At 49.7% G+C, this 22,648-nt stretch overlaps 1 pseudogene across 1 annotated transcript; it reads left to right on the top strand.

The window, feature by feature from the left end:
• Window positions 1-269: 269 nt before the first annotated feature.
• LOC308268461 (DNA-directed RNA polymerase II subunit GRINL1A-like) lies at window positions 270-16,575 on the top strand (annotated as a pseudogene). Its single transcript has 5 exons — window positions 270-367; window positions 2,043-2,148; window positions 2,602-2,703; window positions 7,375-7,664; window positions 15,606-16,575. The product of its transcript is annotated as a DNA-directed RNA polymerase II subunit GRINL1A-like (transcript).
• Window positions 16,576-22,648: the final 6,073 nt, after the last annotated feature.

The raw sequence follows: 22,648 nt of genomic DNA, 5'->3' as shown, positions 1-22,648 counted from the left end.
TGCTTGCCACCCAGGGGAGGCGCCTGGATGCCCAAGGGGGGCTGCCCAGCGCCCCCATCTCAAGCTTGACTTGTGTGCCATAGGGGCGAGCAGGGACTCCTGAGCTGGTTGCCCTGGCAGATGGGAGCCCAGCGCCCATGGCCAGCGGCTCTGTGCAGCTCTGGCCTGGTAGAGGGCAGCGGCGCCCAATCCCTGCCCAGGCCCGCACACCTGCAGCCACTTGCCGGCCTGCCAGGCTCCTGGCAGGAAGGGGCGCTGCCAACCAAGCCATGGCGAGTGCAGACCCCACCCCATCCACACCCAGCACCCCAGCAGGCCTCCCTGCCCTCCTGTTTGAGCCTTGGCAGACCCAGCAACTGCCCTCAAGGTGGTAGACAAATAAAATGTAAAATGTGCAGGGGCTTCTTTTAAAAAAGAAACTCCTCCCGTGGGGAAGGATCAGGGAAATGGTTTGGATTTGGTACAGATATTCTCAATCTAATTATCGTGTCGATCCCCTGGGTTTGAACAAAAAAAATGTAAAATATATAGGACATGTGTAATACTCTGGAAGTACATCTGTTTGGAATTCAGGGGGTTGAATCCACGGCAATATTTTAGAAATAAATCTGATGTGTACTAACTGCCCTTGTTACATTTCTGGTTATGTTAATGTTATTTACAGGGTAACCTGATTTTGTAGAGAAACAATACATTGGACGGTCCAAATGTTAAGCTATATTTAAGTAAAATATAGCCTTCTACCTGCGTGTGGGTTATAAAAGCCTTATAGCTTTGGAAGGAGAGGGAGATTAGGATCAATGTTGCCAGCAACACAAAGCGTTACCATTTAAAAAGGACCAGTATTCGAGATAAACCACAGATCAAAAATCACTATGGTTGAGTGAAAAAATCTGAAAAAAACTAAAATGAAGCCGGGTGTGGTGGCGCACGCTTGTAATCCCAGTGCTTGGGAGGCTGAGACAGGAGGATCACACAGGTTTGAAGCTAGCCTCAGCTACTTAGTGAGGCTCTCAGCAACTTAGTGAGACCCTGTTTCAAAATAAAGAATAAAATAGGTATGGAAGTATAGCCCGGATGTAGAAAACCCTCTGGGTTCCACCCCCAGTACCACACACACACAAAAAAACTAAAATGAAAACCTTTTAAAAGTATTTTTTTATTAAGCCAATATAGACATAGGATAAGAGCAAATTATATCTATTTCTAAAAACTATTTTCTTTCCCTTTTTTTCCAGGTTGACCTTCAGTCTCCTCTTTGTAAAATCTCAGGAGGACTCCTATAATCCTAATATAGGGCATCTGCAAAGATGTGTACTGCAAAAACAAGCTTTTTTAAATAAATGGACAAGTTTTAGGACTTAAATGTCCACTGACACCTACAAATATAATACAATAATGTCTATGACCTCCCAGAGCACAGTGTGAGAAAGCAAGATAACCGGCCCCATACCAAAAAGGACCTTGACATGTACTTGATATCACTTAGAATGAAGCCAAAAAAAAAAAAAAAAACAATCCACAGGCATTGGTCACTTTTTAATGTTTGGGCTTTCCCTTTAGGGGAAAAAAGCTCACCTTTCCCAAGTATATGACTAATTCCCCAGCCCAAGCTCTCAATATTAAGGCCCCAGTAATCAGGCAGGAGGAATGACTAAATTGGTGTTTGTTCCTGACATCTTTCAAAGAAACATAGCTTGGCATCAAATAAGGCAATTAAATAACTAATAAACGAGCTCAGAATGCCTAAATCCCTTTTGTGACCCATTTTATTTTGCCTTAAGAACCAAGCCATTTCTTCTACACACAGAACTGACTTTGCCTTCATTGCCCAGACATCTCCTGAGGTGGAGAGGGCGGCTTGGTGGACTGTCCTGTGGCTTTGTGTCACATGGTCCTCTTCCCAAGGCCCAGGGATCTCCCCTGTCCCATGCGGTAATGAAACTTCGTGGTGCCATCGGGTGGTTACGGACCCTGAGAAACTGTCACTCCCTGCTGAGGCTCAGGCCCCAGGTCCCATGGCCCTAAGGCGCCTTCCCCAGGACTGCAAGGGACCGACCGGTGACAGGCCATCGCTCAGGCTCTGTCCCTCCTGACTCCAGAGTCTTCCAAGAGGGGAAGGGTTTCATCTGCAAATTGTTCCTGGAGGTCAGTGTGCACAGGCGAGACTCAGCAGGGGCGTTTGTTATCCAGGGACATCTGGTAGTGCCTTGAGACACTTGGTGCCACAGCAGGGGAGGGAATCTTACCAGCCCTTAGAGGGGAGAGTCCCCAGTTGGTGACAAACTCCCCCAAGCCCCTGACAGCCCTCAACAGGTTGAGCAGCCCAGGGTGGCAGTGCAGAGATCTGAGCCCTGGGCGGGCCCTCCCCAGAGCCTCCTCCCCCTGCTGCTTCCCAGCCCTTCCACCTCAGGGCCTCCTCTAGCCCTCACCCCCCCTCTGAGGTGTCCTCTGTCCAGGCTCAGTCTCCCTCCCTTCCTCCCTCCTGGCCTGCTCGCCTGGCAGGAGGCGGCCACTAGAGGGCGCGCGGGCTCTTCCTTGAGCACCTGTGGCCCCGCTGTCCTCTGAGGCCAGTGCAGTTCATTTACTGCCCACCCCCAGGCCTCGGACACTTCAGACTTGCCAGTGAAGCTCACGGGAGGGCACCAGGAACCAGAGATGGAGCTCATGTGGAGGGCGGGCCCGTCCCAGGAGCTTCACCTGGCAAGTCTGAGTTCATTATGATACAAGCACAGCGCGCCAATAAAAGCAAGTGAAGGAAGCAAGAATCGTGTGATCACAGCTAAGGATCAGTCTGTTTCTGAGGTTCATTCAAAGTCAATGTCTGGAAAAGACAGGATGATCTCTAGATACACCCTGGCTGTTCTCTGTTTCTCTCTACTTCCATCATCTCCCTTCTCTAGCTAATTATTAAAGCTATATCAATGTACTTTTATTGATGTGTTATAGTGCCACATCATAATGTAAATCGCGTTAACAATGACATACATGCCCCCGCCATTTCCCTCCCTCCCAGTACAGAATACCAAGATCGACATTGGTATATTCACATGTATACACATGGTTGATGGCAGTATTTCCGTTACTGGACCTCAGTCTTCCTCCTCCCCTACCCTTAGATCTCCTCTCTGGCTCCGGGGGTTTCTCCTCCATTTTATCCCAATTACTTGTATCCCGATCGCTCCCTATCCTGCACATATTAGAGAAAACATGTGACCCTTCACTTTCTGTGATTGGCTGATCTCACTTCACATAATGCTCTCCAGGTTCTTCCATCTTCTTGCAAATGACATAATTTTCTTCTTCTTGCTGAGAATCCCATTGTGTGTACTTCCCGTAATTTTGTAATTCCCTCATCTGTTGATGGATACCTAGGTTGGTTCCATAGTTTGGTTATTGTGAGTTGTGCTGCTCTGAGCATGGGTATGCATATATTACTGTGGTTCTCTGTTTTCAACCTCTTTGAAAAGATACCCAGGAGTGGTAAAGCCAGATCACATGGTGGATTCATCCCCAGTTTTCTAGGGAATCTCCACACTGATCTCCATAATGGGTGAACTAGTTTGCTCTCCCACCAACAGTGTAGAAGAGTTCCTATTTCTCCACATCCTTGCCAACATTTATTGTTATTTGACTTCTTGATGATTGCCATTCTGATTGGCGTTTGATGGAGTCTCGGTGTACTTTTAATTTGCATCTCCCTAACCACTAATGATGTTGGACATTTTTTTTTTCAGTAGTGGGGATGGAACTCAGGGTTATTTTACCTTCAAACTACATCCCGGTCCTATTTTTTTTTAGTCTTTATATTTTTTGAAACACGGTCTCGCTGAGTTGCAAATGGGCTCGCTAAGTAGCTGAGGCTGTTCACGAACCACAATCCTCCGGCCTCTGCCTGCGAAATGCTGGGATTGCAAGCGTGTGCCACCACACCTGGCAATGTTGGACATTTTTTTTCATGCGTCTATTGGCTATTTGTATCTCTTCTTTTGTCAAGCGTCTATTCAATTCAGTTGCCCATTTCTTGATTGTTATTTGCTTTTCTAGTGGAGAGTTGTTTAAGTTCTTTGTATATTCTAGATATTAGTCCTCTGTCACAGGGATAGATGGTAAAGTCCATTCTCTAGACTTTCTCTTTAGACTCTTTGGTGAGCAGAAACTTTTAGTTTGATACTATCCCACTTATTAATTTTTGTTTAAATTACATGAGCTCTAGGGGTCTTGTTCAGGATGTTTCTACCTGTGCTTATATGTTGGTGTATTGAACCTATGCCCTCCTCTTTATAGTCTATGTTCTAACTTCAAGAACTTTGATCCATCTCAAGTTGATTCTGGTGCAGGGTGAGAGCTCTATCCATCTATATGCTGCCTGCAAGTCAAGATATTTTGCCTATCCAAGAGCAAGGAAGATCTTTCCATCTTCCAAGATCTTCTTCAATTTCTTTAGTGTTTTATAATTTTCACTCCATTTGCAGAAAAATGGAAATAAATCCTTACTCTAGCTAATTTTCTTTTGCTGCTTTGCATTTCTTTCTCGCTCTTCTTCTTTTCTCCTCCATTTTCCTAATCCTTCTACTTGATGTTTACCTTTGCAAGTCACACTAGTAGACTTGAAACAGCCTTAAAAATTCATTCTTTTTTTTACAAGCATGGTGGCGCACGCTTGTAATCCCAGTACTTGAAAAGCTGAGACAGGAAGATCACAGGTTTGAGGACAGCCTCAGCTACTTAGAAAGGGCCTTTGCAACTCAGTGAGATCTTGTTTCAAAGTAAAGAATAAAAAATAAGGCTGGAGATGTAGCTTGGAGGTAGAATGCCCCTGGGTTCCATCCCAGTACCAGAAAAAAAAAAATTTGTACTTTGATGGCTGAAATTGGCTTTAGGCTCAACATTTATATGAAAAATAAAATGAGGGCCTGGGTATAGCTCAGTGGCAGAATGTGTGCTTATCATGCACAAGGCCCTGGGTTCAATCCCAGCACCATAAAAGAAGGAAAAGGAGGAGGAAGAGGAGGAGGAGGAGGAGGAGGAGGAAGAGGAGGAGGAGGAGGAGGAAGAGAGCATTGAGCTGGTTCATGTCTCTGCAGGTAAACAAATAATCTACATTCCAATACTTCCTTCTTCAAGAATATCCCACAGTTTGTTTGTTTTTGCAATGGCTCAGTCACTTGTAATAGACTGTTTCAATCCTATAACCTGATTACACAAATACAGTGGGGCAAAGCCTTATTTCCCTTGACAGAAGCTCAGACTTGACCAATCCCAGCGCGGATTCTAAGAAATAAAGCCAGGTGTTGATAAATAAAAGTTTATTAAATATCAGAGTAGAGACAGTAACAATAGCTCAGCAAGGAAATATCCATAAATTATAAAAGGACAAGTCACTTAAATCACAACAAAATTACACTACTAATTAACCACAGCACTCTCCATCAAAATCCTCCTGTTGGAATTGTAAAATATTACTCTAAATAACTCCTGCATGAGAGTTTTTAGAAATTAATAAGAGAGCTGGGTATCATGGTGCACACCTGTAATCTCAGTACTTGGGAGGCTAAGACAGGAGGACACAAGGTTGGAGGCCAGCCTCAGCCACTAATGGGACCCTCAGTCAAAATAAAAGGGTACCTCAGGAGTGGAATGTCCCTGGGTTCAATCCCCAGTACCAAAATAAATAAATAGGTAGATAAATAAATATTGTCCTTTTATAGAAGACTTTTATAGGAGAGAGAGAAGAGAGAAGAGAGGGAGGGAGGGAAGGAGGGAGGTAGGGAGAGAGAGAGAGAAAGTTAAGAACAGCAACAAAATAGTTCATCAAAGGGTCCGTCTTAGCAATGAATAACATTAACCCTATTTTTTTTTTTTTTTTGCAGTACTGGGGATGGAACCCAGGGGCATTTTACCTCCAAGCTATACCCCAGCCCTATTTTTTAGTCTTTTTATTTTTCATTGTGTGTGTATGTGTGTGTGGTACTGAGGGTGGAACCCAGGAGCTTTTCTACCTCCGGGCTATAGTCCCAGACCGATTTTATAGGGTCTCAGGGTATCACTAAGTTGCTGAGAGCCTAATTAGCTGAGCCTGCTCTGAACCTGTGCGATCCTCCTGTCTCAGTCTCCCAAGCCCTGGAATTACAAGCGCCCACCACCATGCCCAGCTCATTATCCCTATTTTCTTGTTATAATAACTTCATCTGGTAGTTATACAGTCTCCTCAAAGAGCTTTCAGGGCATAATTTATCATCTCCCCATTTCCTTTCTCCCACTCTCTTCTCCTCCATATCCAGGTCACCACGCGGGGGAGTCCTTAGGAACAGCTGTTTCCTGCAGGGCCGGGCAGGGGCCAGAGGCTCCATGGCTCAGCTCAGCACCCACCTCTGCTCTCCGAAGTGTTCAGGGACTGTGGGCTTCTCAGGGAAGAAATCACAGCCCGGCGACTACTGGCCACCTTTTCCAATGTGACAGGATCGGTTCTAAGCATTTTTACATCTACTTCATGTAAATCACACAACACCCCTGCTAGGTAATTAACCCTCGGTGTAGAAGACAAACGGTGATATTAAATAACTCTACCATTATATGGTCAGAAGGCAGCAGAGCATGTGGATAGTGGGGAAGCAGGAAGCTGGAGCAGGAGACCGAGCAGGGCTGCCCCTTATCAGGACCCGCGAGCGCCAATGAGGGAGGCGCCGCAGACACCCTACTTTTTATTCTTTATTTTGAAACAGGCGCTCTTCTCCCTCCCCAGATCTCATGCCCATGGAACAGTTCCAGGGGACTCAGTGGGCCCAGCCTGCCCTCCATCCCCTGAACCCCTTTCCAGGGCAGCCCCAGCTGTCAAGCAGCCCTGTCTGGGAAAGGGAAGGCCCACACCTGCCTCTGAGCATCCTTGGGCTCCTTGGGAGCTGGTGGCAGATGGGTACTGGGTGGGAGTGGGAGAAAGACAAGGCCCTCACCAGGAGCCTCGCTCTGATCTCTTCTAACCCATCCTCCCTCTCTCCCTCACTGGCCATCAACTTGGTAGGTAGCATGGCCCCCTCCAGGGTGCAGGGCTGGAAGCTGGCCTGGGTGGTGGGAGCCTCGGAGGATTAGTAGATACTGAGCCCCAGCCCCGTGTTGTCCCACCTGCAGTTCTGGAGTGCCCCATCTCCTGGGAGAGCAGCCTGGTGAATACTCTGGGTCCCCCTGCGCCCTTTCCCCTGCCAGCCACAGGCTCCCCACCCCAAGCCGGGCTCTAGCCACAGTGGAGCAAAGTTGGAATCCACACTAGAGGGCGGTGGCGCACGCCGGTAACCACAGTGACTTGGGAGGCTGAAGCAGGAGGATCGCAGGCTGCCCATCTGTCCTTACTCATCGCTCAGTTGATCTCCTGGGCAGTCAGGTGTCAGGGAGAGGGGTTGTAAGTCACACCCACAGCTCCAGGAGCCAGCTTTAAGGTGCCCATCGTCTGGGAGGTGGAGCAGGATTGTGTACAAATTGAGTTGTGAAGGAAAGGAGGAGTGCCATAGCCCTTGGCATTACTGGCGGCTTCCTGCCGGGTCCCAAGTGAGGGTCCAGGATGTAGAAGGTGCCCACCGGGCCTCTTACCTGGCCCTGCTCCCCACAGCATCAAGTCCTTCACACCAAGTCCCACCCCACCCAGCCGCCATTGCTATAGGTGCTCAGCAGTAAGTGCCCCCCTCCCAGGCACCTGCCCCTCCGCTAGGAGAGGGAGGGAGGACGGAAGGGGGGGTGGGGAGAGAGAGAGAGAGAGAGAGAGAGAGAGAGAGAGAGAGAGAGAGAGAGAGAGAGAGAGAGAGAGAAGCTCACTGGAATGAATGGCGGCTATAGGAGAGCAGGAATATGTATACCACCAAAAGTTTTATATGTATCTCTGTGGATAATTAGAAACCGAATAGTTAAAAGCTGGAGAAGTGGCCACAAGGTTCAGAGAAAAAAAGCTGAAAAAATACAGGAATCTCAGTTGCAGACAGGTGTAATATGTAGCTGGACTGTGGAATCAGTGTTAATGTTAAAGAATAGAGAGCCCAACATGCAACCTTCCTCTCAACTTATTATGGACAAATAAAAAAGAGAATTAGAAAAGAAATTTCTGTCACTTGGCAAAAGGGACAAATATTTATTTGGGGTGGGGGCTTCCTACTAGAGACAGACTTTGTGAGAATGTTTTGAGTGTATAGCAGAGAATTAACATTTTGGTCTCATGACCAAATGGTATCATTAAGAGTTGTCAAGCAACCCAGAAAGCTTTTGTTTGATGTGTGTTATATCTAGCCACATTTATTAACTTATCCAAAACTACTGAGAAGATATTAGGATACAGAATACATGATCACAGGGTCCATTCACACCTCATGGCCTCTGGGAAACTCCAGCGTACCCATGTGAGAAAGTGAGAGGGAAATGACAAATAACACCTTAATACAAAGATAGTTTTGCCCTTAACAATCGCTCTACCACCTCCTATATCTTAGAGATCAAGCTTTAAAAATGCAGATTTGGGGGAACTACTTAAATGATTGTTATACAGGTTGAATATCCATTATCCTAACTGCATAGGGCCAGCCAGAAATGTTTTAAACAGATTTTTTTCAGGTTTTGAATATTTGTATATACATAATGAGATTATCTTTGGGGTAGGATCCAAGTCTGGTGTGCCTATTCATGTGTGTGTTGGGGGCAGATACTGGGGATTGAAATCAGGGGCATTCTACCTCAGATATACCCACAGCCCTATTTTAGTCTGTATTTTGAAACAGGATCTCACCAAGTTGTGGATGGCCTCACTAAGTTGCTGAGGCTGGCCTCAAATCTGTAGTCCCCCTGTCTCAGCCTCCCAAGTACTGGGATAACAAGAGTGCAATATCACACCCAGCTTCAATGTATAAGCATTTTGACTGAAACCCATCACATGTGATCAGGTGTGGAATTTTCTACTAGTGGTACCATGTTGTTTCTCAAAAAGTTGCAGATTTGGAGACCCCTGGAGAAACCAGGCCCAGTAAGACGCTGGGTTCTGGGCGGGGGTCGCGGGCGGGGCACGCCTAATGGGGCCCGGGTCGCGGGACTCTGGGCCCCTGCCGAACTGCGCGTAGCATGCCAGACCCCTGGAGAAACCAGACCCAGTAAGACGCTGGGTTCTGGGCGGGGGTTGCGGGCTGGGCACGCCAGATGGGGCCCGGGTCGCGGGACTCTGGGCCCCTGCCGAACTGCGCGTAGCACGCCAGACCCCTGGAGAAACCAGACCCAGTAAGACGCTGGGTTCTGGGCTGGGGTCGTGGGCTGGGCACGCCAGATGGGGCCCGGGTCGCGGGACTCTGGGCCCCAGGCAGAACTGCGAGTAGCACGCCAGATCCCTGGAGAAACCAGGCCCAGTAAGACGCTGGGTTCTGGGCAGGGGTCGCACGCGGCGCACAAAAGCCGGGGCCTGGGTCGCGGGACCCTGGGCCCCGGGCCGAACTGCGCGTAGCACGCCAGACCCCTGGAGAAACCAGGCCCAGTAAGACGCTGGGTTCTGGGCGGGGGTCGCGGGCGGGGCACGCCTAATGGGGCCCGGGTCGCGGGACTCTGGGCCCCTGCCGAACTGCGCGTAGCATGCCAGACCCCTGGAGAAACCAGACCCAGTAAGACGCTGGGTTCTGGGCGGGGGTCGCGGGCTGGGCACGCCAGATGGGGCCCGGGTCGCGGGACTCTGGGCCCCTGCCGAACTGCGCGTAGCACGCCAGACCCCTGGAGAAACCAGACCCAGTAAGACGCTGGGTTCTGGGCAGGGGTCGCGGGCTGGGCACGCCAGATGGGGCCCGGGTCACGGGACTCTGGGCCCCAGGCAGAACTGCGAGTAGCACGCCAGACCCCTGGAGAAACAAGGCCAAGTAAGACGCTGGGTTCTGGGCGGGGGTCGAGCACAGGGCACGCCAGCTGGGGCCCGGATCGCGGGACTCTGGGTCCCGGCCGAACTGCGAGTAGCACGCCAGACCCCTGGAGAAACCGGGCCCAGAACAGAAAAAGATAAAGAAAAATATCGGAGAGGTGGTAAGAAAGCCGTTATGGATGCCAGGACACTGGAGATGCAGACAAAACTTATCTAAATGCACTGGAACTTATGGAAAAATTCGCCGTGAAAGAGGACTGATATTTCTCTATATTGTTAAGAATCTCAGACATCACATATAAGGAGAGAGTTTAGCGGAGACCAAGGAGAAATGCGGTGTTGAAAGAGTTCTTCGCGATGGTGGTAGAGACTTGTATTCAGGAGAAGCAGAAACCGGATCTTACCAACTTTATTTTTTTGGAGAAATTACACCAAATGTCGAATGCTACCATCACGCATGCTTAGGAACACTGGACAACATTCAGAGTGGAAAAAGAGCCTGGGAAGGATTTGAAACGGTGGAGGCAGTGGCAATGCCAGTGGCCAATATTCGGGGGAGGCAGAGATCTGATACATTACAACTGGAACCTTTGAAATACTAACCACAGAGACTGTGATCGGAACCTGCTGAGGGGTTAGGCGGGCGCCGGGGCCAGTGGCCGACATCGGAGCTTGCTGTGAGGCAGGGCCACTACTGAGGCCTCCGTGGCCGGCATTGGAACCTGCAGAGGGGTTAGACTGATGCTGGGGCCAGCGAGGTCGGCATTGGAGCCTGCCATGATACAAGGCTTGTGCTAGGGCCTCCGAGGTCGGGTCCGGAACTTGCTGAGGGGTTAGGCCGGTGCTGGGGTCAGCGAGGCCGGCATCGGAGCCTGCCGTGAGGCAAGGCCAGTGTTGGGGCCCCCGAGGATGGGACCGGAGCCTGCTGAGGGGTTAGGCCGGTGCTGGGGCCAGCGAGGCTGGCATCAGAGCCTGCCATGAGGCAAGGCCGGTACTTGGGCCTCCGAGGCCAGGATAAGAGCCTGCCGAGGGGTTAGGCCAGTGCTGGGGCCTCCAGGGCAGAATAAGAGCCTGCTGAGGGGTTAGGCCGGTGCTGGGGCCAGCGAGGCCGGCATCGGAGCCTGCCTTGAGGCAAGGCCGGTACTGGGGCCTCCGAGGCCAGGACAAGAGCCTGCAGAGGGGTTAGGGCGGTGCTGGGGCCAGCGAGGCTGCCATCGGAGCCTGCCTTGAGGCATGACCAGTGCTGGGGACTCCGAGGCCGGGATCGGAGCCTGCCGAGGGGTTAGGCCGCTGCTGGGGCCAGCGAGGCCGGCATCGGAGCCTGCCTTGAGGCAAGGCCGGTACTGGGGCCTCTGAGGCCGGGATCGGAGCCTGCCGAGGGGTTAGGCCGCTGCTGGGGCCAGTGAGGCCGGCATCGGAGCCTGCCGTGAGGCAAGGCCGGTACTGGGGCCTCTGAGGCCAGGATAAGAGCCTGCTGAGGGGTTAGGCCGGTGCTGGGGCCAGCGAGGCCGGCATCGGAGCCTGCCTTGAGGCAAGGCCGGTACTGGGGCCTCGAGGCCAGGATAAGAGCCTGCCGAGGGGTTAGGCCGGTGCTGGGGCCAGCGAGGCCGGCATCGGAGCCTGCCGTGAGGCAAGGCCGGTACTGGGGCCTCCGAGGCCAGGATAAGAGCTTGCCGAGGGGTTAGGCCGGTGCTGGGGCCAACGAGGCCGGCAGCGGAGCCTGCCGTGAGGCATGACCAGTGCTGGGGCCTCCGAGGCCGGGATCGGAGCATGCCGAGGTGTTAGGCCGGTGCTGGGGCCAGCGAGGCCGGCATCGGAGCCTGCCGTGAGGCAAGGCCGGTACTGGGGCCTCCGAGGCCAGGATAAGAGCCTGCCAAGGGGCTAGGCCGGTGCTGGGGCCAGCGAGGCCGGCATCGGAGCCTGCCTTGAGGCATGACCAGTGCTGGGGCCTCCGAGGCCGGGATCGGAGCCTGCCGAGGGGTTAGGCCGCTGCTGGGGCCAGTGAGGCCGGCATCGGAGCCTGCCGTGAGGCAAGGCCGGTACTGTGGCCTCCGAGGCCAGGATAAGAGCTTGCCGAGGGGTTAGGCCGGTGCTGGGGCCAACGAGGCCGGCAGCGGAGCCTGCCGTGAGGCATGACCAGTGCTGGGGCCTCCGAGGCCGGGATCGGAGCATGCCGAGGGGTTAGGCCGGTGCTGGGGCCAGCGAGGCCGGCATCGGAGCCTGCCTTGAGGCAAGGCCGGTACTGGGGTCTCCGAGGCCAGGATAAGAGCCTGCCAAGGGGCTAGGCCGGTGCTGGGGCCAGCGAGGCCGGCATCGGAGCCTGCCTTGAGGCATGACCAGTGCTGGGGCCTCCGAGGCCGGGATCGGAGCATGCCGAGGGGTTAGGCCGGTGCTGGGGCCAGCGAGGCCGGCATCGGAGCCTGCCGTGAGGCAAGGCCGGTACTGGGGCCTCCGAGGCCAGGATAAGAGCTTGCTGAGGGGTTAGGCCGGTGCTGGGGCCAACGAGGCCGGCAGCGGAGCCTGCCGTGAGGCATGACCAGTGCTGGGGCCTCCGAGGCCGGGATCGGAGCATGCCGAGGGGTTAGGCCGGTGCGGGGGCCAGCGAGGCCGGCATCGGAGCCTGCCGTGAGGCAAGGCCGGTACTGGGGCCTCCGAGGCCAGGATAAGAGCCTGCCAAGGGGCTAGGCCGGTGCTGGGGCCAGCGAGGCCGGCATCGGAGCCTGCCTTGAGGCATGACCAGTGCTGGGGCCTCCGAGGCTGGGATCGGAGCCTGCCGAGGGGTTAGGCCGCTGCTGGGGCCAGCGAGGCCGGCATCGGAGCCTGCTGTGAGGCAAGGCCGGTACTGGGGCCTCCGAGGCCAGGATAAGAGCCTGCCGAGGGGTTAGGCCAGTGCTGGGGCCAGTGAGGCCGGCATCGGAGCCTGCCTTGAGGCAATGCCGGTACTGGGGCCTCTAGGCCAGGATAAGAGCCTGCCGAGGGGTTAGGCCGGTGCTGGGGACAGCGAGGCCGGCAGCGGAGCCTGCCGTGAGGCAAGGCCAGTACTGGGGCCTCCGAGGCCAGGATAAGAGCCTGCCAAGGGGTTAGGCCGGTGCTGGGGCCAGCGAGGCCGCCATCGGAGCCTGCCTTGAGGCATGACCAGTGCTGGGGCCTCCGAGGCTGGGATCGGAGCCTGCCGAGGGGTTAGGCCGGTGCTGGGGCCAGCGAGGCCGGCATCGGAGCCTGCCGTGAGGCAAGGCCGGTACTGGGGCCTCTGAGGCCGGGATCGGAGCCTGCCGAGGGGTTAGGCCGCTGCTGGGGCCAGTGAGGCCGGCATCGGAGCCTGCCGTGAGGCAAGGCCGGTACTGTGGCCTCCGAGGCCAGGATAAGAGCTTGCCGAGGGGTTAGGCCGGTGCTGGGGCCAACGAGGCCGGCAGCGGAGCCTGCCGTGAGGCATGACCAGTGCTGGGGCCTCCGAGGCCGGGATCGGAGCATGCCGAGGGGTTAGGCCGGTGCTGGGGCCAGCGAGGCCGGCATTGGAGCCTGCCGTGAGGCAAGGCCGGTACTGGGGCCTCCGAGGCCAGGATAAGAGCCTGCCAAGGGGCTAGGCCGGTGCTGGGGCCAGCGAGGCCGGCATCGGAGCCTGCCTTGAGGCATGACCAGTGCTGGGGCCTCCGAGGCTGGGATCGGAGCCTGCCGAGGGGTTAGGCCGCTGCTGGGGCCAGCGAGGCCGGCATCGGAGCCTGCCGTGAGGCAAGGCCGGTACTGGGGCCTTTGAGGCCGGGATCGGAGCCTGCCGAGGGGTTAGGCCGCTGCTGGGGCCAGTGAGGCCAGCATCGGAGCCTGCCTTGAGGCAAGGCCGGTACTGGGGCCTCTGAGGCCAGGATAAAAGCCTGCTGAGGGGTTAGGCCGGTGCTGGGGCCAGCGAGGCCGGCATCGGAGCCTGCCTTGAGGCAAGGCCGGTACTGGGGACTCGAGGCCAGGATAAGAGCCTGCCGAGGGGTTAGGCCGGTGCTGGGGCCAGCGAGGCCGGCATCGGAGCCTGCCGTGAGGCAAGGCCGGTACTGGGGCCTCCGAGGCCAGGACAAGAGCCTGCCAAGGGGCTAGGCCGGTGCTGGGGCCAGCGAGGCCGGCATCGGAGCCTGCCTTGAGGTATGACCAGTGCTGGGGCCTCCGAGGCCGGGATCGGAGCCTGCCGAGGGTTTAGGCCGCTGCTGGGGCCAGCGAGGCCGGCATCGGAGCCTGCCGTAAGGCAAGGCCGGTACTGGGGCCTCTGAGGCCAGGATAAGAGCCTGTCAAGGGGTTAGGCCGGTGCTGGGGCCAGTGAGGCCGGCATCGGAGCCTGCCGTGAGGCATTACCAGTGTTGGGGCCTCCGAGGCCGGGATTGGAATCCTGCCAAGGGGTTAGACCGGTGCAGGGGCCAATGGCCAGCATCGGAGCCTGGCGTGAGGCAAGTTCACTCCTGCGGCCTCCAAGGTCGGGACCAAAGCCAGCTTAGGGGTTTGACCGGTTCAGGGGCCAGCGAGACCAGAACTGGGTCCTCCCATGAGGCAAGGCAGCTGCGTGAGCCAGCGAGGTCTGGATCAGTCCACTGAGTAGCCAGGCCACTACTGGGACCATCAAGAGTGGGATTGGTACTTGCAACGCAGCATGCACAGAGAAATATCGCAGAAAATATAAATCAGACGCTTCTCTTAATCAGCAATAACTAGGAGGAAAAGGGCAACAGGAAGAGGTTGAGCTATAGAAAGGGCCCTATAGTGAAGCAACTAATGTGATCAATCAGAGGGTATGTAATACTGGAGGACGGAGCCTCTTTAAAATGCAGGAGGTACATAAACAAATGTATCAAAGTAAATCACCAAAGAAATGTGGGATGGAGGGAGGGGGAGGGAATGGGACGGGGGCTGGAGGAGGGCTAATTGGATGATGTGTGCTTGTATATCCTCTCAAGTCTTGTACTCCAATGTGATTGATATATGACTACAATGCACCAATTTAAAAAATAAATTAATTTAAAAAAATAAAAAAAAAAAAGTTGCAGATTTGGGAGTATTTTGGATTTTGGATTTTCAGATTAGTAATGGTCCTTGGCTCAACATGAGTTTTTTAATGCTTTTGCTGAAATTCTAAGATGAAACAGATGATTCATATATTTGTTTTTTCTTCATTGCCTAGATTTTTTAACTTTTTCATTATTTTGGTTATTTGAATAATTGTTTTCATTCATTCTAGTTTGGGTCCAGTTAGAAATCAGATTTTTTCTTTCTTCCTTTTTTTTTTTTTTTTTTTTTTGCAGTACTGGGGATGGAACCCAGAGACATTCCACTTCCATGCTACACCCCCAGTCCTATTTTTCATTCTTTATTTTGAAACAGGGTCTCACTAAACTTTGGAAGACCTTACTAAGTATCTGAGGCTGGCCACAATGCTGTGATCCTCCTGTGTCAGCCTCCTAAGTACTAGGATTACAAATGTGCATGACCACACCCAGCTAAAAATCAGAATTTTACTTAAAATTTGGCTTTTATCTCTTAGAGAATAATGGGGGGGGGGGCACTTGAGGTAGAACTCAGGGGCCTTCTACCTCCAGGCTATGCCCTCACTATGTTGCTGAGGCTGTCCTTGAACCTGTGATCCTCTTGTCTCAGCCTCCCAAGTACTGAGATTACACCATGCCCAGCTTTATATTTTGCTTTTTAAATAATGTATCTCAAGTTTAAAAACATGACTGTAATATGTATTTTTTCCATTTGACAGAAAATTCATTTGCAAATTGCCAGACAAAGGTAAAAAGATCTTTGACACTGTTACAAAACTGAAGGCTTCCACTGCAGAAAATGAAAAAGAGAAAAAAGTAAACTGTTTTATCCTACTAGTTTCGATTGTAAGCTAAAACAAAAAACAGGAGTTAGTGTGGATATAGAAAAGGCTCCTAATTCTGACCAGATACTTGATACTTCATCACTAGTTCCTAGATGTTCCTTTGTAGATAACATCAAGCCATCTAAAACAACCTCAGAAAAACAGGAACCCATACATTGCACACATACAGGTGATGCAGAGGCTCCGGAGGCTGAGAACACAGTGAGTGGGGCCCAGATTCACACAGCAGGGCCAGGGCTCCTTTCTCAACCAGAGCTAGAGAGCATCTTCCTCAGCATTGTGTTTCAAGTCAAGCAGAAGAGATTTCCAGCACTGTTGACAACTTGTTCATTGACAAGCTACAAAGGATCATGATTGTAGACCAAGATAATCATCACTCAGAAGAAAAGAAAGGTGCTGACAACTTGACAGGCCTTTGTACTGGGACTCCTAAGAAGCCTCATTACATGGAAGTGTTGGAAATGCCAGCCCAAAACCCAGTGCCCCTGCCACATAAATCGAAAACCACCCAGCTGTCTCACCTACCTGTTGTCAGAGAGGAGGGTCTCCTGTTTCCTCAACAGAGTGCAGGTGCAGGAACAAGCAGCATCTCGATGACATCATGGCCATGTGGCTCCTCCCACTTCACCATCTGCTGGCACAGCTGCTTTCCATAGAAGACTCTTTGGCACTTCAGAAACAGCAGAAAGAGAATTATGAGGAGATGGAAGCAAAGCTCGTGGCACAAAAACTTGCTGAAAGACTGAATGTTAAAATGCAGAGTTATAATCCAGAAGGGTAGCCTTTAGGAAAATACTGAGAAGTAAGGGATGAAGATGCCGACCAGTCCTCTGATGAATTCTGAAGATGGGCGTTGGGAGGATCTCCTAAATCTTGGACTGCTGAAATGCCATTTTCCACATCAGACTTTCTAACAAGTATTAAGATCAGGGTCGACTTCCGGGAAGATGGCGACCGAGAAAAGCAGGGCTTAAGAGTCCCGCTAACAACCAATCTCCATTACCACAAAAAGAGCGCCTTTCATAGCCAGAAAACACCATCACCAGAAAAACAAAAAAAACACCAGGCTCCAGAGAGAAAGCGGACTGAGAACAGAGCTCAGGGCCACAGAGGAGACACACGCGCCCGAGGACGCGGCAGCAGCGCCATACTGCCGGCGGCAGCGGCGAACTCAGCGGATGGCTACAGCAAGCCAGGTGAGCCGCTGCGGAACAGCCAGGCGGGATCTTTCGGCGCAGACAGCATTTAAAGCTCCCAGTGGCTGAGCTCAGCACACGCTGCAGGGATTCAGAGTGGAAATCAAAACCAGAGAAGAAAAAATACGCCAGCCTCATGGCCGAGGGCGTGGCAGAGGCGCCATATTGCCACCGGCGGCGGCAGCAGCAGTGAATTCACCGAGTCCAGTACAGCTACATCTACGTACTCAAGAACAGTGAGTCAAATTGCAGGCCACAGAGGAGAAATCCCAGTATTGTGCCTCCTGGGACTTGACCCAGTGAGGGAGTGGTGGTGGCAGAGATATCACACCATAGGAGAGCGTGCAACCTGGCACCCCCCATAGTTTAAAGCAGCCTCCATCGACTCCCTGGGTCGGAGACTCTGTGATACAACCCAGTAAAGGAGTAGTAGGGTCTGAGATAATACAGACTCGAGATCCAGAGCACCTTAAGTGAAGCCATAGTGACCCAAGGGAAGAACCCAGAGAAGGCACAAACCTCCGAAATCATGGGAAAGAGGAATAACACTGGAGCAATGAATGCCCACAACCCCACAACATCAGAACCCGATAAAACAGAAAACCAGAGATTTCTAGAAGAACAAATCAGAAAAATAACTCTAGAAATAATAGAGGTGCTTCGAAAAGAACTCAGAGAGAGCCAAAAAGAGATAAAGGATGCAATTAATGAAGTAAAGGCCTCAATTCAAAGCACAAACAACCGATTAGACCACATGGAGAACAGAATCTCGCTCTTAGAAGATGAGCAATCCAAAAATGAATGCATAGTTTCTAATCTAGAAAAAGATATCCAACAGCAGGAATCTGACATTGAAGAAATATGGGCCCATCTTAAGAGAGCTAACCTAAGAATAATTGGAATAGAGGAGGGAAAAGAAAGTGATACCAAAGGGATCAACAATCTCTTCAAGGAAGTAATAGCAGAAAAGTTTCCAAATATAGAGCAAGAGGTTGATACACAGATCCAGGAAACTTATAGAACTCCCTTTAGACAGGATCCGAGAAGAGGATCCCCACGCCATATAATTGTCAAAATGACCAATGTGGAAGCCAAGCAGAGAATCTTAAAGGCAACAAAAACAAAGGGCCAAGTGACATTCAGAGGCAAACCAATTAGAATCACTCCAGACTTCCCAAACCAAGTCATGAGAGCCAGAAGGGCTTGGAGTAACATATTCCAAACTCTGAAAGAAAACAACTTCCAGCCAAAAATTTCCTATCCAGCAAAACTTTCTATCAAATTAGATGGAGAAATAAGAAGCTTCCATGACAAACAGAAACTGAAGGAATTTATGTCTTCAAAACCAGCGCTAGAGAAAATACTCAAAGAGATTAACTACAAAGAAGAAATAGGTAACACACACCAGAACCAGAGAAACAAGAGTTTCCATCCAACAGACAACTACGATTGGTTATCTGTGGAGATTCATTATTTATGTTAGTCTTTTACCTATCTCTAAATTGTATTGTTTGCCTTTATTGTTGTTAATTTTTAGGATTTCTAGTTGGAATATTAATATACCTTCAGATATAGCATTTGGAAATATTTTATCCAATTCTATTAGTAACTTTTAACTCTGTTTACATTGTCTTTGGATATACAATATTTTCTTTTATTTTTTAGGGAGTTTGTATATTCTTCTGTTGCCTGTGCCATTGAAATCATATCCAAGAAATCACTGCCAATTTCAATGTTGTGAGGTCTTATGACCCAGATTTTCTCCTAAAAGTTTATAGTCTTAAGATTTATATTTAGGTCTTTTATCTAGTTTGAGTTAATACTTGTATGTGGGATTAGGTAAGGGTCCAATTTTATTCTTTTCCATGTAATTATTATTTTTCAACAATATTTAGTTAAAAGATTACTATTTCCACCACCAAATCTTCGTGGAAACCTTGTCAAAAATAACTTGACAATATAGGGAAGAAGTTAGCTCTAGGCTTGTATTTAACTCCAATGGTCTATATATCTGCCTTTAGAACAGTACTACACTGTTTCAATTATTGTAGCTTTATATGGTTTGAAATCAGAAAATATACATCTTCTAGCTTTGTTTTTGCTTCGAGATTGTTTTGGGTATCTAGAGTCCATATTCCATATCAGGATAGATTTTTTTCTGAAAAATAAATATATGATAGTTTCACCTAAAAAAAAGAAAAAAAATATTCTCTGGTAAGAAAGAAAGCAAAAAGAAATATTGAAATGTTATCTTTAAGACATCAAAAGCTTGGTATCAGACAAATGAAACTGTTATGTGAGATTATCATTTTTAATTTTGGATAAATTGCTATAATACTAGATGTCAACCACTAAGCCAAGCATGGGAGGGAGGGATGGGGAGAGAATGGGGTGGGGATCGGGTGGGGGCTGACTGGGCGATGTGTGCATGTATGTCTACAAAAGTTTGTATCCCACTATGATGTATGAATACAGTGCACCAATAAAATAAAATTTAAAAAAAATAAGCTAATCTAAAAAAAAAAAAAGATCAGGGTCAGACATTGTTGAGGGAAAACATTTTATAAAGTTATACAAAGGTAGATACTACAAAGCCCAATTTGTCTTTCAGGAAATTAACTTTTTGTGCTTGAAGAATCTAATATTTGGATGCTGTGCTTAACCACATTGTATTAAAGTTTTGCAGTATGTTGTGTACTGGTCTGATATTTTAGTATGTAGTAGAGTGCATATTTTTTCTCTAAGCCAAATGAAATTAGATGGCTTTTCTTTTTCACTATTCTTACCTCTACCAAGTATCATTTACTACATGTCTTTCACTGAAATACTTAGTTGTCCCAGGCACCTAAAGTGAGTTAGGAAGACATATCTCCCTCTCTTTGAGCAGTGAGGGAGGAACAGTCTAGAGAACCATATGCATGCTTGCGTGGGGTTACCACGGTCCTGGATGTCAGTACCTTGGAAGACACTCAGAAAAATAGTTCATAAATATCGTTTTTCCTTCTGTCTTCCCTTAAGAAGACTGCTATCATTCTTCTAGTTAGGAGTAAGCAGATGCTGAAGGGTGAAGGGCCTTTTGAAATTACTAGATTTGTCTGGAGCAACTTATGGTGTAGGAAAAGTCCTAGCAGACTTAGACTGAGCTAGATGAAAGGAGTACCCTCCTGTGCTACCCCTGACTTGAGTTCTTTGCCCCCAGGTGATAGGTCCACATATAGAATATTTGTGTGCTAAAATAAAGCTAGTTTTTCCTTTTAAGTTATAATTGTCAGTTTATTGCTTTTTTTCCTCAAAAGAGGCATTTACAGGCTTCAGAAATCTCTATCTCATATATGTGTGTGCATATATATATATATGTATATATATATATATATATTCTTATCATTTTATTTATTTATTTATTTATTTAGGTGGTACTGGGATCCCTGGAAGCCCTTCTACCTCCGGGTGACACTCTCAGACCTATCTTATATTTTTGAAACAGGGTCTCTTACGCCAGCGCGGCTGGCTTCGAACCTGCGCAATCCTCCTGTCTCCGCCTCCCAAGCGCAGGGGATTACAAGCATGAGCCACCATGCCCGGCCGTTCTTATAATTTTAAATGATTATATAGTTGTCTCCAGAGAAATTAATATGTTACAAAAATTTGTTATCTACTATGTGAAGCCTTTAAAAATATTGAAAGAATAAAATGTTAATTAGAGCAACTTCAAAATAAATAAATAAATCTAGCTGTGATGGGTTGTATCTAAATTTGGCTCTGGGCCAGGCATGGTGACCCATGCTTTTAATCCAGTCCCCAATATAAAAAAAATGCACATGCCAGGAAACACATCAGGGCAAGTTGGCTGTGCAGTCTCTTGGCATGGTTAGGTTTCAGCCTGGAAGTGCACCTGGTAGTTAAGTGTACAAGGCCTAGATTCACACAGCCTGGCTTTGAATCTTGGCACCACCAGTGATTTCACATGTGTTACTTGACCTCACAACACTTCATTGTGCCTGCTTGCAAAATGAGATGCCAGACCAGCACCTGTTTCATGGAACTCTTGAGAAGTTTTGTTTGTTTGTTTGGTACTGGTGATGGAACCCATCCCCAGCATTGTACCTCCAAGCTACACCCTCAGCCCTATTTTAAGTCTATATTTTGAAACACGGTCTCATTGAGTTGCAAAAGGTCTCACTAAGTAGCTGAGGCTGTCTGTGAAGTGTGATCCCCTGGCCTCCTCCTTGGGATTACAAGCATGCGCCACCATGCCTGGATCTTGAGAAGTATTGTGTAATAACATATACATGTGACATACAGGAGGGTAAAACAGATATCAGTGATTACTGTCTTATGGTTATAACAAGAGAACAAGGCACATAAATTCCCTTCCTGAGCCCCAGAACTTTTAAGACTTATATAAAATGGCCATTTCATAATGTTTAACCTGAAAATTATGTCTTTATGGGGTGGGTCATACTGATGTTCACTGAGTTGCTGAGGCTGGCCTTGAACCTGCGATCCTCCTGTTTCAGTCTCTTAAGTGCTGGGATCAACGTGTGCACCAGTGTTGTTCTTTTGATTGTATTTCATCATCCTCAGTGTAAACACTTAGCTGGATGGCCCTGCAGAAAGAAGTGGCAGATTCGATTTGGTCCCAAGGCTGTGGCACACACACCCTGTCTGGGTGCTGTTCTCTACTTCTGTGGACTCCAATATCCCCAGGGAATTCCTGTATGGAGTTTCAGAACCAGGGATTAATTCATTTGGGGATGTCACCAAAGGACCTTCTAGGACATGAGTGTGGTCTGAGCAAGTGTCAGAAATCTGCTTCCATTCCCATTCTGAAGGTCACCATATGGCTGTCAGTGAATTGCTTCCCTTCTCTGGGCTCTGCTTGATCCTCAGCAAAAATGTGTACCTAGGAACTGAGGGCAGTGCTACATGCCTGTAATCCCAGTATTTGGAAGGCTGAGACAGGAGGACCACAGGTTTGAGAACAACCTTACCAATTTTGGGAGACCCTGTTTCAAAACCAAAATAAAACAAGGGCTGGAGATGTTTCTCAGAGGTAGCTCCCTGAGGTTCTATATCCAGTACCAAAAACAAAATACAGAGGCACTTGAGGGAGTGGACACCCGGGAGCCTTTCAGCTCTGACCTGTTGTCTTAGCACACTTTCTACAGCACTGAGCCTGGCCTTCGGCACCATGGACAGCGACCATGCCATTCCCAGGATCTGCCGACCTGGGGAAGCCCAAGGTCATACAATATAGTCTTGATTCTTCCCCCTGTATGGTTGCCAAGAGGTTACCCAGGGCAGAGACTCTGAGTTTTCTGTGTATGTGAGAACCCCTGGACTCTATATTCCTCTGGGGTTGTCAAACGCTGCTCCCCTTCCTCCTCTCCCTCTCCTGAACTTTTATTGGAGTCCTCCTTCTGCATCCCAGATGAAATGTGCAGTGGCTCCCAGGAAGAAGACACACTTTGATGTGTTGGTAGTAGAGTGGAGGACCCTCTGGACATGCCCAGTGGGGAGGACTTTTAATTCTCTATTCAGCGATCCTATTCCTTTTACTCTTCATATTTAAGAACAGGTAAACATGAATTAGTGCCTTGGTCACTCTCCCTCACTTTTCAGCACCTGAGTGAATCATTCTTTCCCTCCTTTATTTATCACATGCTCCTGGAGAGAGGAGCTTTTTCTGCACTCCCTTTCTCTCATGGCCTGTGCATCGAT

This window comes from Muscardinus avellanarius, assembly GCF_963383645.1.
Source record: "Muscardinus avellanarius genome assembly, chromosome: 10".
NCBI lineage: Eukaryota > Metazoa > Chordata > Mammalia > Rodentia > Gliridae > Muscardinus > Muscardinus avellanarius.
This window is presented reverse-complemented; position numbering and strand designations above follow the sequence as displayed.